This window comes from Lytechinus pictus, chromosome 15, assembly GCF_037042905.1.
Source record: "Lytechinus pictus isolate F3 Inbred chromosome 15, Lp3.0, whole genome shotgun sequence".
Classification (NCBI taxonomy): domain Eukaryota; kingdom Metazoa; phylum Echinodermata; class Echinoidea; order Temnopleuroida; family Toxopneustidae; genus Lytechinus; species Lytechinus pictus.
In genome coordinates, this window is record NC_087259.1 from 14,068,761 (window position 1) to 14,083,105 (window position 14,345).

The window sequence follows — 14,345 nt, forward strand, 5'->3', positions numbered from 1 at the left end:
GTTACACCAGATTTTAGTAATATGGACTGTAGAAGGGCATTTCATTGGTGTAAAATGTGACTTTGACGTAGATTTTCAAAGTTCTGTGGAAGATTTCTTAGCAGCAACATTTCGTATCGCAGCTCCCTGAGTCTAAATAGTCTGCTAGCGCACAGCTAGCTAGCTGCATGCAGTGGTTTCATGCATGCAAAGCTCTCGTCAGACGGCCGGCGCAGCCGGCTGGATAATAGTTTACTGTATGCAATCTTTGTGTGTGTGTATTTGTGTGTAGATTAACAAAAAGGGCGCATGACGAATTGACTTGCAATTTGAACTGTAGAAAGTTGATAAATGCGTGCAAAATTGGGAGAAAAATTGCGCTACTTTGAAAATGATTGGTTGCCCGATTCGGGCCACCAAAACTTAACATTTTTTCAATAATGGTTGCCCGAGGTGAATTTCTGGTGGCCCCGGGCCACCGGGCCACCGCTAATGTCGAGCCTTGTATATACACATGTACAGTATGTACTACAGTAGTAGTTCATAATACAGAGCCTGAATGTGGAGACTAGGCTATATACAGCCATAGGAAATTCACCATAGCAGAGTTTGGAGCAGAAGAGGGGCAATTTCGCCCCAAAATGATTAAAAGAGCCCCGAAAAGTTTAAAAAAAAAAAAAAAAAGGAGCCCCAGAAAATTCCTTCCATTGCAATGTTTAGGAGAAATTCACCCTAACAAAAATTTCATTGTAAAAATAGCAGAAAAAGTAATAAAAAATATTGTCGGAGGTTTGAGAAAAATCCATCAACGAATTAAAAAGTTATTAGAATTTTAATTATTTGATTAATGACGTCATATGCGAGCAGCATTCCTACACAGCAAATGGTAAAAAATCAATGAAAAGTCATTTTCTCAAAATGAAAATGGTTACTATTGTACCTTTTGTATATCAATAAACGATTCATATCACACCCGATCATGAATAGAAAACGAAAATAAGTCATCAGGAACCATTAAAAATTGAAATTCATGCATTCTATATTACATAAAATATGGGGCAGCTGCTCATTTATGACGTCACAAATCCAAGACTTAAAATTGTTATTAACTTTCTTAATCTTCAACGGATTTTCCTTAAACCTTCATAAATATTTATTTTTTTCTGCTTTTACCACAAACTTTTCTTCAAGGTGAACTTCCCTTTTAATGCTTATCTTATATTGTAGATTTATTTTAGTCAGTAGGCTGTGAATAGGAATAGTGCCCACTCCCCCCCCCCCCCCCCCCCCCCCCGAGGAAAAAATGAACTGTCTGGTTTGGTATGAAAAAAATACTGCACTGAAAATATTAATGATATTCTATTTTGTTGATTTTGCTGAAGTCTGAAGAATTATTATCAGACATTGCTACTGTTTGTGATTCAACTAATGATGAAATAAAAATGATCAGACAAAAAATGGATTTCAAGAGGGTCATTTAGCAGACAACAATCTATCAGGATTTCTGATAAAGCCAAGATACAGATTACTTCTTACTTGTTATTAATTAATACCCAATGCCCATGAATGTGAATTCTTACAGCTGTTTTTCATATCACGACTGATCTTAATCTGCTACTCCAATCCTGCTTTCAGGGCCACGCACTGTCATATGCAGCCTTGATTTCTGATGAACATTACAAGTCATGACCCTGGACTCAAGTGTACATTATGCACTATGCTGTACAACAGTTGGGTTCACACGACACCTTCACAAATAAGTTTTTGCATACAGTTTACCATTATAATGCCCTCCAATATTTCAACATTTGTATCATTTAGGAGATCCCTCCCAAGAAAATGGTCATTTCAAGACAGGAGACTATTACATGTATAGCCTAAGTTGAATTGGAGAAATAATCTTATTGCCATATTTTAAAGACATCAAATGCATTGAGACCTTCAGCATTACAAAATATTGTATGCTATTTCTAATGAATGATTTGTCAAGATACCATACTGTACATTGTTCACATCAGAGCTGAAATTGGATCTAGTTGGACAAATTCTCTCCACTACAACCATACTAGGGCTAAATGTGCTTGTAATGATTCAAGAGTCAGTTTTGAATCCACAAGTCCCAACGTAAAACCCCAAAAAAAACTACTGATTCATAAACATTTAGAATTCGCTACGACCTGAGGAGCATTTCATGTTCAACAAATAGTTTGTGATTTTGACTGGCTACATCTGTTATAAGCTACTAAAATCCTTACATCTGATTGGCTCAGGGCAAAATATTAGTCATTGAATATCACTATCTGCTGAATGAAGTCACACTCCTGGGTCCCGTTGCACCTAATAGGGTAACTTTGCCATGCAATGGTAACTTGCACGGGATCCTTGATTTTGATTGGCTGTTGATCATTGTTACCATGGTAGTTACAATTGGTTGGCAAATTACCCTTTCATGCAACAGGGCCCTGATGTGATCATACTGTGACCGGCACATGTACGTTGAAGTAGTCTCGTTGTGAGTCAGAAGTCACAGAATGTAAAATGTGATGCAACCAATATGACTCATGTTTGACATCATTATCAATGGAAATGATGTCAAGAAACTCGACTTTATTTCTTTCAAAAGAAGACTTCCCTTCTCCAATGCCACAAGATATCATTTGAACACAAATGAAAGAAAAGGAAAATAATATGACTCATTTCCATGGTTACCCATGATTTTTACTCTTGATTTCCTGCGCACAATTTCCATTAAATGTGATAAAGCCATCTAATTAGATGATTTGTGCTTGAGAAAATTTTTATCTATAGCAAGGCTCCACATTAACTTTTTTTGGTGGTGGCCCATTCGGGCCACCAAAACCATCAAATAATTTTTTTTGGTGGCCCGATATTAAAGTTTGGTGGCCCTAAAAATATAAAGAAACACATTAAAAATTAATAAAACAAACTTCTGAAATATTAATTCTGCAGCCACTACCACTAAGTACTTTCACTTTATCATCTTGTATGTAAACCTTGTTTGCTGTTATTTTACTTTGCTAATCGGCTTGTGGTAAAATACATGTATAAATTGTTTCTAGCGCTGTAAAAATGAAATGATTGAAAGAGAATAAATGAATTTTATTGTTCGCAGGTTGTGTGGACTTTTTTTTAAAATCTCCGTAGGCCTATAGACACACACTCATAATGGTAAAGTAAATAAATAGTGCGTAGCAAACTCAGATAGATATACAAAACAATGGTTTTTCATTTCTTCCTCTTTCAATCCTAAAACCTAGATTATGCAGGCCCCAAATCCAGTTTATTTCCGTTTTCTCTTTTGCAGCATATTATAGCAGGAGAAAATTACAGAAAAACATGCTGCAAAATTAGAACAATGCATAAATGGGGGAAACAAATGAAAATAATTTTCAAAAAGTATATTACAAAAAGAAAACAAAAATAATAAAAGAAATAAGTGAAATAAAACAAAAGAAAGAAAATGAAGAAAGAAAAAACAAAGAACAGGGAAAAAAAAGAAAAGAAAAAATTTAGAGAGAAAAAAAGAAAAGAAAGTGAAAGAAAAATGAATAAAACAAAATTAATATAAACATGGGAAAAGGGGGAAATTAAGAAGCCATTACGAATATTTTTTTAGCAGCTGTGGCAACAGTCTTTTCTGACTGGAATATAATTAAAAGCCAAGCAAATAATTTTCACTTACCTTCTGGGAATGGCACATTTCTATTTTTATATCCTTTAGTTTGTATTATTTTATTTTCAGTAGAAACATATTTCTTAATCAGGCATATTCAATGGGAAGGGGTATAAATGGTTTAACCACTGTAAAAAAAATGAAAGAAAAAAAATAAGAAGAAAACGGCAAAAGTTATATCTGGAAAAAAAGTGTGAGAAAAGTCCTTCCCTATATTTGCCAAAATGTTGGAAAAATTCACATTTCATATCAATGAAATGCCTTCCCAAAGTATTTACTTTCTCAAGAGTGGTTTAAGAAGTCATTTATAAACAAGAAAGAAAGAAACTGTCTGTTTATTTTTGGCTAGAAAAGACACAGCTTCGAAAGAAACAAAGTATCAACATACATACAAATGCACACGTGGGACTGTGATGTACTTGCCTATGTGTTTTTATGTGTATTAATTCATTTGGAAATCGGTCTTTTGTAGTCAAAAGAGAGGTCATAATTCCTCTTCTTAATGCTTGCAAATAATCAGGGTACACCAAATTTTCGTAATATAGACTGTAGAATGTCATTTCATTGGTGTAAAATGTGACTTTGACTCAGATTTTCAAAGTTCTGTGGAAGATTTCTTAGCAGCAACATTTTTTATCGCAGCTCCCTGAGTCTGAATAGGCTGAGCTAGATCTAGAGCACAGCTGTATGCAGTGGCTTCATGCAAAGCTCACGCCAGCCGGCCAGCGCGGCTGGCTGGATAATACATGTAGCTACTGTATGCTATAGCTGTAGGCCTAATATGCAAACTTTGTGTGAGTGTATTTGTGTGTAGATCAACAAAAAGGGCGCATGACGAACTGGGTTGCAATTTGAACTGTAGAAAGTTGATAAATGCGTGCAAAATCGGGAGAAAAATTGCGCTACTTTGAAAATTATTGGTTGCCCGATTCGGGCCACCAAAACTTAACATTTTATCAATAATGGTTGCCCGAGGTGAATTTCTGGTGGCCCCGGGCCACCGGGCCACCGCTAATGTCGAGCCTTGCTATAGCAGATCTAATTCAAAGAGTAAGACACTGACAAGGCAATTGATTAAAAGCACTCAAAACATTTAAAGACAGTAATTTTTTAATAGAAAATATATAACAAAAGTACATGAAAACAGATATGAATATTTGTACAAGTACATGAAATAAGAGAGGAAGCTCAAGGAACGAAGTTTATAATTCTGAAAACTGAATAGTTGACTTGACTTTAGAGGAAAACAGAATATCAATACAATATATGTAGTACTGGCTAGAATTATACACTCAATGACTTTATAGGCCTATATTAAGACTTTAATAGGCAAGGGACAAAACCGTCTCTGTATGCCCTTGGAGATACGATGTTTATTTGAATTTGAATGTCAAATGAGCTGACGTATGTACTGTTAGAGATATCTGTCACAAATGGCTATTCATAGTTAAAGTTAAACCACAACTCTAGACTAGGGTTTAGACCAGAGTAGCTTTCAGAATACGGGCCATAAATACATGTATTCTATTTTTCTCTCACCCATTTTTTTACATATTTCAATATTCAACAGTATCAGGGTTGGCTTATCCACATCATCATGTACTGTAGATGTGCAACTACATGTAGGTGTAAATAAAGCCCCATCCTGCACCCATGACGAGAATTTGTCAGTACATAGGGCAAGAAATTTTCAAGGTACAGGAAGATTGTCTCTGTATGCACTTGGAGATACGATGTTTATTTGAATTTGAGTGCCAAATGAGCTGACGTATAGAGATATCTGTCACAGTTGGCTATCTATACTTAAACCACAACTTTAGAGTTTAGGGTTTAGGGACTAGGGTTTAGACCAGAGTAGCTTTCAGAATACGGGCCATAAATAAATGTATTCTATTTTTCTCTCACCCATTTTTTTACATAGTTCTATGTTCAACAACATCAGGGTTGACTTATCCACATGTACAGTAGATATGCAATTACATGTAAATGTAGGTGTAAATAAAGCCCCATCCTGCACCCATACAGTACATAGATAGGGCAAGAAAATTTCAAGGTACCGGTAGAGGAAGATTCTTTACATTGACAGACATTACAACAGACATGTACGTAATACTGTATACATCAATACCCTGGATATACGAATAGACCAAGTACCAGTAAATCATACATTTCTACTGTATTACATGCATGCAAGGGCAAAGCTTTCTTTGAGTGACATCAGGGGGCCGTTTCATGAAAGTTGTCAGCACCGACAAGTTGTCTTTCTCCGACAGTTACCATAGTAACAGTCAGAGGCTATTGCCTTTCAGCCAATCAAAACCAAGGATTTCACTGAAATTGTCAGCACTGACAATTTAGTCAGTGCTGACAACTTTCATGAAACACCCACCAGGTATACCAGTTGTCTTCAAAATTGTCTATTTTCCATAGATCTATTGGCTTTTTAGTATGGCCATACAGCATTGTGATAGCCTGGTTACCCGCAATCAGCCGGGTGATGTAAAAATGTGTTCAATTAATGTTTCTAAAAAACATGCTATGCATTAACCTACATACGTACAATGTATTGCAAAGTGTACATGACAACCCTTGTTTTAGCCTAGATATGAAACAAGGTTAATTGCCATGGGTTGGGTGCTCACCTATCCTGCTTTGCTATAATACATTTAAAATTCCTTTCAATTTATCAACAGTGATTTCTAAGGTGATCTATAAAACATTTTAAGGTGATCGTGCTTTCTCGGTGTGTGCCACTGCTCTCTGGAATAATCTCCCTGCCCACATTCAGAATTCTCCTGCTGTCGATGTATTTAAAAATCTACTAAAAACCCATCTTTTTAATCAACAAAACAAGAAAGCTGTTGCAATGACCAGTTATTTTTATCTTTCTATTGATTTGTTGTTTTTTAATATATGATTGATATTTCATTACCTCTTCATGTAAATTTCACTTAATGATTACCAGTTATCTGTTATTTTCTTTCTATTTCATTTATTGATTTGTTGTTTATATGAATGATTGACATTAATTACCTTTTAAAATTGTACACTTATATTCATACTTTGTTTCTATTTAAATTGATTATATTGTACTTGTTTTATTCACGTTCTGTTTAAATTGTAAAGCGCTTAGAAACTGTATTGTATTAAGCGCTATATAAAAGCTCAATATTATTATTATTATTATTTTGCCTACCAGTTCTGATCAGAATTCTCTTTGCATTCATGAAGATTATTAGCGTACTGTCTGTTTATTGTCAACTATTAAAGGACTTCTTGGTTATTGTTGTTATTTGTCTATAAACAATTTTGTCTAACAATTAAAGTAATTCCTGGTTATTGTTGTAATTTGTAACAATTAACTATCTCGTTATACTGCGGCGTTATAATTGACTGTAGATTGTAAGATCTCTATCTTTTACATATTATTGTTGTTGTTCTTTAGTTTTTATTGGTGCGCTCATTCAAAAGAGAATATATTGAACAAGCATGGAATTACAGTGGTTTGCTGTGCAAACCCTTCACTCAAGTTTAGGGGTCTGAATGAACAGCCTATGACTTGTGTACTGAAGACCCAAATTGAAGTACATGTATGTGCTAGTCTTTTGTAAAGACACACTTGACTGAAGTTTTTAATCAGGGTCTATGCCTGCAGACTAGTATGGAATGACATTGGATTTATTGTGATCAAATGTACATGATGAAGGGTCTACAGGACTCTCAGATTGTCCTGTACAATGCTTATAGGCAAATACTTAATTGTACTTTAAAAAAACATTCTGAAATAAACTTGTTGTAATTTACTTTAAGAATAGACTGTATACAATAAGAACTATTCTTGTATCTAGAGATAAATTTGTGTCAAAAATCAATTTTCGCAGAAAAATGGGACCAAAATCAATGTGGGAAAAAGATGGTAATCTTGCATAATGGCTCCACAGTAATGAAATATTTCTGTTTCTTTCACCTAAAATGAATAATTTTTCACAAAAACAACAAATTCAGTTAATAATTAGAGCTAATTGAGCTCAAATGACCTTTAGCCTTGCTCATGTAACCTGAAACGCATGCAAGATGATCAGAGGTCCTTGATTACCCTTTATGTCCAAGTTTCATGAAATACATCCAATTAGTTTCAAAGTTATGAATGACATTTCAAAAACTTAACCTTGGTTAACTTAAGATTTTAATGTTGATTCCCCAAACATGGTCAAAGTTCACTGAACCCTAAATGACCTATGACCTTAATCAAGAGACCTGAAACTACATGTACATTAATGCAAGATGAGACAGAAATAAGTCGCTCACTTCTTTCATATACATGTACATGTACAAAAGGGCGATAAGCAACTCAATATCACACAGGATTCTCCACAGTTTTCAATAGAGCTGCTTTGTCAAGTGCTGTCTTTTCTGATGATTTGATCGGAACCATACAACAAAGCTAATGATTTCCTGAAATACAACATATGTGTCGATTGAAATTTATTGATACATGCTCAGGACCTGCATATAGACACGATTAAACTACATAAACATTGTCTTTACAATGATAATTGACTTGTCCTGTCTTAACTCCTTCATTTGCCTTCATAGGGCTGATCTCCAAATACATCGGAGGGAGAAAATCAGGAAGAAAGGAAAAAGATCGAGAGGCATCTGTGTAAGAGGAGAAATTAAAAAAAAATGTTTAAAAACTCCTCGAAACAGAATATAGAACGGGGAGTGGAAATACATACCAAAATATGACTGTATTCCGTCAAATTTCGAGCAGGATCTACATACGTAGCTTTATAGTCATGATAGTGCGAGTAAATGTCAATAGACATCATCATCAGTTTATTTAGTCAGTAAAGGGTCTCAGGGTGTGACATAAGCGCTTGCCCGATTGCCCGGGGCAAGTAAAAGTTAGAGTCGGGCAAGTGTTTTGAAGCAAAGACAAAAACTGCTTGCCCGAATAGGGCAAGCAAAATTCTCCTATGAAAATTATATTTTAGAAAGATTCCCCATATTCCACCATCAAAATATAGAAAAGAAAAAGAGACAAAAAAGAGCAATATCATTAATTTCTTCTTTCAAAAAAGTTTATAATTCGAATTGAAAAATTTGCGCCATTTTCTGCAATAAACACACAGCTCAGAGACGTACACACACACACAGAGTCAATGGCAGTATAGCATACCTAGCTAGCTAGCGCCTAGTCCATGCAGCCGATGCATGTACCGGTAGTTAAGTTTCTACGGAGTACGGTCCTGCACGAACAAAGTTTGCTCTGGAAGAAATCTCCCACAGAACTGTCAAAATTCAATTTCTTACCAATGAAAATTCTTGTAATGTCCATATTTCCTAAAAATTGGGGTAGCTCTGTTATTTGTAAGCAGTAAAAGGAGAAATTTTCACTTCTGTTATGCTTCAAAAAGATCGGGTTTCGAATGATCGTCTGTATCGCACACACTGAAATACATTGTTTGACAGTCCCACATATGCATTTGTGTGTATGTTGATAAACATGGTTTCTTTCGTAACTATTTTTTTAGCCAAGGAAATTGATAAATTTTCTTATTTATTTATGACTGGATAGTTTGAGCTTTCTTCCTCTCTATTTTCTTTCTTTCTGCCTATCTTTCCTTCTTTATAATCTCTTTTTTTAAATTTCCTTCCTTTTGTTCATTTTTTCTGTTACTATAGCTGTCATTCTTTTCTTTCTATCTTTTTTCATTTTTTCCTTCAATCCAACCTTTGTTTACCTCTTTCTTTAATCCTTCCTTCTTTTTCCCCTTCCTTTCATTCTTTCTTACTCTCTTCCTTCCGTCCATCCATTCTTTACCTTTTCTTCCCGTCTTTTTTTCTTCCTTATTTTCTTCATCCCTTTCATTCTTTCTTTTCTTTCTTTCCTTCATTCCTTCCTTTCTGTCTTTCATTCTTTCTTTCTCCTTCCTTCCTTTCTTTCTTTCTCCTTCCTTCCTTTCTTTCTTTCTTTCTGTTTTTCTTTATTTCTGTCTTTCGTTCTTTTGATCTTTCTTTTTTCCTTCCTTCCATCTATCCTATATACCTTTTCTTTCTTCCTATCTTCCTTCATCTCTTTCCTTCATTCCTTCCTTCATTTCTTTCTGTCTTTCGTTGTATCTTTCTTTTCTTTTTTTTTTCCCTTTCTTCCATCTATCCTATAGGCCCTATACCTTTTCTTTCTTCCTATCTTCCTTCTTTCATTTCTCTCATTTTCTTTCTTTCTCTTTTCCTTCCTTCCATCAATCCTTTACCTTTTCTTTTTCTCTTTTCTTTCTTCCTTTCTACCTTTTTTCTTTCTTTTTCTTTTTTTATTCGTTCCTTTCTTTCCTTCCTTTCTCTTCCCCTCAAGTTTTTTCTATTTTTTTTCTTTCTTTCCTTCTTCCTTTCTTCCTTTCTTTCCTTCTTTCTTTCTGATTTTATTTTTTTTTGTTCTTTTGATCTTTCTTTTTTTTTCCATCCATCCTTTCTTTTCTTCCTTATTTTTTCTTTCTGCCTTCCTTCATCTCTTTCCTTCATTCCTTCCTTCATTTCTTTCTGTCTTTCGTTGTATCTTTCTTTTCTTTTTTTTCCTTCCTTCCATCTATCCTTATACCTTTTCTTTCTTCCTTCTTTCCTTTCTCTCGTTTTCGTTCTTTCCCTTTTCCTTCCTTTCTGTTTACCTTTTTTCTTTCTTGTTTTCCTTTTATTCATTCCTTTCTTTCCTTCCTTTCTCTTCCTCTCATTTTTTTTCTACTTTTTTTCTTTCTTTCTTTTTTCTTTCCATCCTCCTTTCCCTTCTTTCTTCCTTTCTTTCTATCTTTCCATCTTTCTCTTCCCCGCAGCCATTCTTTCTCTCTTTATTTCTTTTTTTTTCCTTTTTTTTCTTTCTTCCTTTATTTCTTCGTCCTTTCTGTCTTTCTTCTTACTTTTTTTCTTTCATTCTCTCCCCCTCTCTTAATTTTTTTTCTCTGGTTATTTTCAGTGATTTCCCCTTTTTTTATTGTGTGTCCTAGTCCCCTCCAAAATATATGGAAAATATATGACATTAGGAAATTAATTAAAGAGCATATTTACCATTTATTTTGTCATGATGTTCAAGATAAAAAAGAAATACAACTACAAGGTACATCAGTAGTCATATTGAAAAATGTATTTTTAAAGCCGTCAATGGTATGGTATGTAAAACTATAAGGCTATAACTTGTTTTGAAGCAATAAAACTTTGTTTTGAAGGATTTTTTCGGGCAAGTGAAATCTATATTCGGGCAAGTATTTTCCAACTATTTGAAAATTTACTTGCCCGACTGGGCAAGTGCTTCAAAAAAGTTATGTAGCACCCTGGGTCTGTGAGTCTAGACTAGTCAAACAATTGGCTGATAATCGTTAAAATACCCCTTCTGGTATCAGCGCTTCTCGCTAGCATAGCGGGAAGAGATCTTGACTGCAGATAAAACGAGGCGAGTTCGAGTCCCAACTAAGGTAAGCAAGAGATGGCAAGTTCCCCTAAGTCTGCGCAGTCTCCCTTGTCTGCACACACGCGTATCTGCGCTATTCTACTAAAAGAGGAAGGTACCGGTACGCAATGAACATAAACTTTCCACATGCAATACATACACAAATCCGATTCAAAATGGTGGAAAAATAATGAAATTTGGGTATTTCTTGTGACGGCCTCAAAATGGAGACTTTTTCATCAAAATCCCCTGATCGCGTGCAAAGTGAATGGGTGAGCAGACATGGGCCCTGGGGCACCATTTTTTTGTTCAATCTGAAAATGAGGTTTTTTCCAAGAAAATCATACGCCTTATGTTTCTTTTAATTTAAATTTTTAGGAGATATTTGGCACACTAACTCGTATCAATCAACTGAAAGGTTTTATGAAATGAAAAGAAATTCATGTTAAATAAAATCTCAACTCAAATCATTAGGTGCACAGACTTGGGGACCGCTATCATAAAATTTAAAAAATGATAGAAAAATGAACGAACCGGAACTATTACTAGTATATTACGGTAAAGTCTTATTAATCTTTTGTTATTTTTGGTGGGGAACTCTTTCAGAGATTGCGTTAGATTGTCTAACAGTAACACGTTAGTCCTACTCCTAGGCCGGCCTACTCTTTTTTATTAAATAGAGTTTTTAAAAAATTAATAAAAACTTACTAGACTGAAGATATCCATTCTGACTGACACAGTGACAGTGATTGATTGCCGGCCCCTAATCCTTGTGTGACTGTGTTGTGCAGTGCCTGGCCTTTTTTTGGAAATGAGAAGACTTGCGATTCAGTCGAGGATGGTCTCTCGGAGTCGGAGATGAACGGAAACTCTGATCGATGATCTGATCTTGAAACTGTCGAAGATTCACAGACTTCAGCACGGAACAATGTCCGATTCAACTTAAGTTACAGCTTTCGAATTTCAGGCTTTTATGTTCAGATGTTCCCAGGCGCTGCGCTGCCACTGGTCGATCTCGATCACGGATCGCGCACGGATGATGGGACCGTATCGGCGGCGAGGTACGTCGATGAAAAAGCCGTTGAAAAATTTGTCCGCCCATATAAAAGCAAAACGCTATCTACCGTAGCTTCCCTCTACTGTATCTTGTGTACGAAATAGATCGAGTAATAACCACTTGATGGCGCTATACCACAAACAATATTAGATAGAACAATGCAGGTGGAGTGCCAAACACAAAATTATAACTACCGTATAATTCCCTATAATTACAATAACCCTGATCATATAGTAATCACAACGGATGAAACAGGTATTTGTTAGAAAGTTTGAGTATAAGTAGGGGTCGGGACAACTCTATTCTACATGTATCAGTAGTTCTACATAGGCATAGTAAAAGTAATAGTAGTAGTGGTAGTATAGTAGTATTAGTATTAGTAGTAGTAGTAGTAGTAGTAGTAGTAGTAGTAGTAGTAGTAGTAGTAGTAGTAGTAGTAGTAGTAGTAGTAGTAGTAGTAGTAGTAGTAGTAGTAGTAGTAGTAGTAATAGTAGTACTACTACTAGTAGTAGTAGTGGTAGTAGTGGTGGTAGTAGTATAGTAGTAGTAGTAGTGGTATATAGTATTGTATAGTAGTAGTAGTAGTAGTAGTATGTAGTAGTAGTAGGAGTATAGTAGTAGTAGTATAGTAGTAGTAGTAGTAGTAGTAGTAGTAGTAGTAGTTGTTGTTGTTGTAGTAGTAGTAGTAGTAGTAGTAGTAGTAGTAGTAGTAGTAGTAGTAGTAGTAGTAGTAGTCATAGTATAGTAGTAGTAGTAGTATAGTAGTAGTAGTAGTAGTAGTAGTAGTAGTAGTAGTAGTAGTAGTAGTAGTAGTAGTGTTTTTTTGCTGAAATTCATGCCCCGAGTTTCCAAAATTACATTGGAATTAGTTATCAAAGACTCGCTTAACTACACTCAACTGGCAATCCGTTGAACAGAGGATTAAATACCAACAATGTATTCTAATTTACAAAATTTGGAATGATTCTGCACCAAAATACTTGAAACCATTATCTGTTATACGACCCATTGTTTATAGACATTCTGCCCAAAATCGTCTACAAATATACCATACGTACCCTAAATCTGAATACAAAAAAAGATCATTCTCATTCACTGCAAATTCTATTTTCAATAAATTACCATTGTCCGTACAAACCTCTAATCCCTAAATAACTTCAAAAAACTTTCACAACCTGGCCTAGTTTGGGAGGGAGGGGGGTATACCACGTGTAGCCACACTTAATCACGGTTTTTGTTTATATTTTATTTTGTGTTTTTGTTTATGTTTTCAATATTTATTCAAATTATGATTTGTGTTATGTTATCTATTTCATGATATTCATTTTCTGTTATTTATTCATTTACTATGTATGTGTTCTGCTTTTGATTAGTATCATGTTTATGTTTCTTTTTATTCGTGGAGGGCTCCGTTGTAAAACAGTTTTATAACTGAACCGGACTACCCTCCACTGTAATTTTTATCGAATTTTGTTAAATACAACATGAATAAATAAAATAGATAAATTACTTTTCAGCCACTCTTTTATCACGTATTTGCGAAATCTTTCTGTCACGCACGTAAATCACTTTTACTCTGATGCCCCTAAAATCATTTAATGAAATATAAGGAAATGACATTAATATAACAGTACTTTACTCGAATTTTGTAAACTTCGAGTCTTGTAGTAGATCGACCTTGACATTAATTTATTTACAAATCAATCAAGCTTATTGCTCCTAAAATTAGCATTAAAAGACAACGCTTTTAACTCCGTCAAATTTTGTTAAAAAATTCGAGTCTCGTCTTTCGGCATCCGAATTATGTTTTTTTTTTAAGTAGCAGATAGGCATTGACAATCTATTTACAAATCAATCAAATTTATTGCTCCTGTTATTAGTAATAAAGGACAATGCTTTTAACACGAATATTTTGTAAAATTTCGAGTCTCTTTCTCACCGATTTCTTATTTAGAATAGTAAATATACCTTGACATATTCTTTTTACAAAGCAATCAAAATTATTTCTCCTACTATTGACGGAAAAGTGTCTTTATGTCATTATAATAGAGCTTTGTTTTTTTTATTTCAATTTATTAGCCATACGTCTACTCGATCCCCAACCTTTAACTGCATATCTTTTTTATAATCGTCCAATCGAGAAGTTTAATCATTTTCTACTGCCCATTCTAAAG

The 14,345-nt window shown here is 34.6% G+C and overlaps 1 protein-coding gene across 3 annotated transcripts in view; it reads right to left on the minus strand.

Annotated features, from left to right (window-relative positions):
* LOC129277312 (G-protein-signaling modulator 2-like) overlaps positions 1-12,285 on the minus strand; it is a 78,925-nt gene extending 66,640 nt beyond the window's left edge. For 2 of the 3 annotated variants that reach the window (XM_064109968.1, XM_064109967.1), the window contains exon 1: positions 11,823-12,268. The gene's annotated coding sequence lies outside the window, so the exon portion shown is untranslated. Of the gene's footprint in view, positions 1-11,822 lie in introns of all 3 variants that reach the window. The other variant, XR_010295781.1, reaches the window with a different exon arrangement.
* Between the last annotated feature and the right edge of the window lie 2,060 nt (positions 12,286-14,345).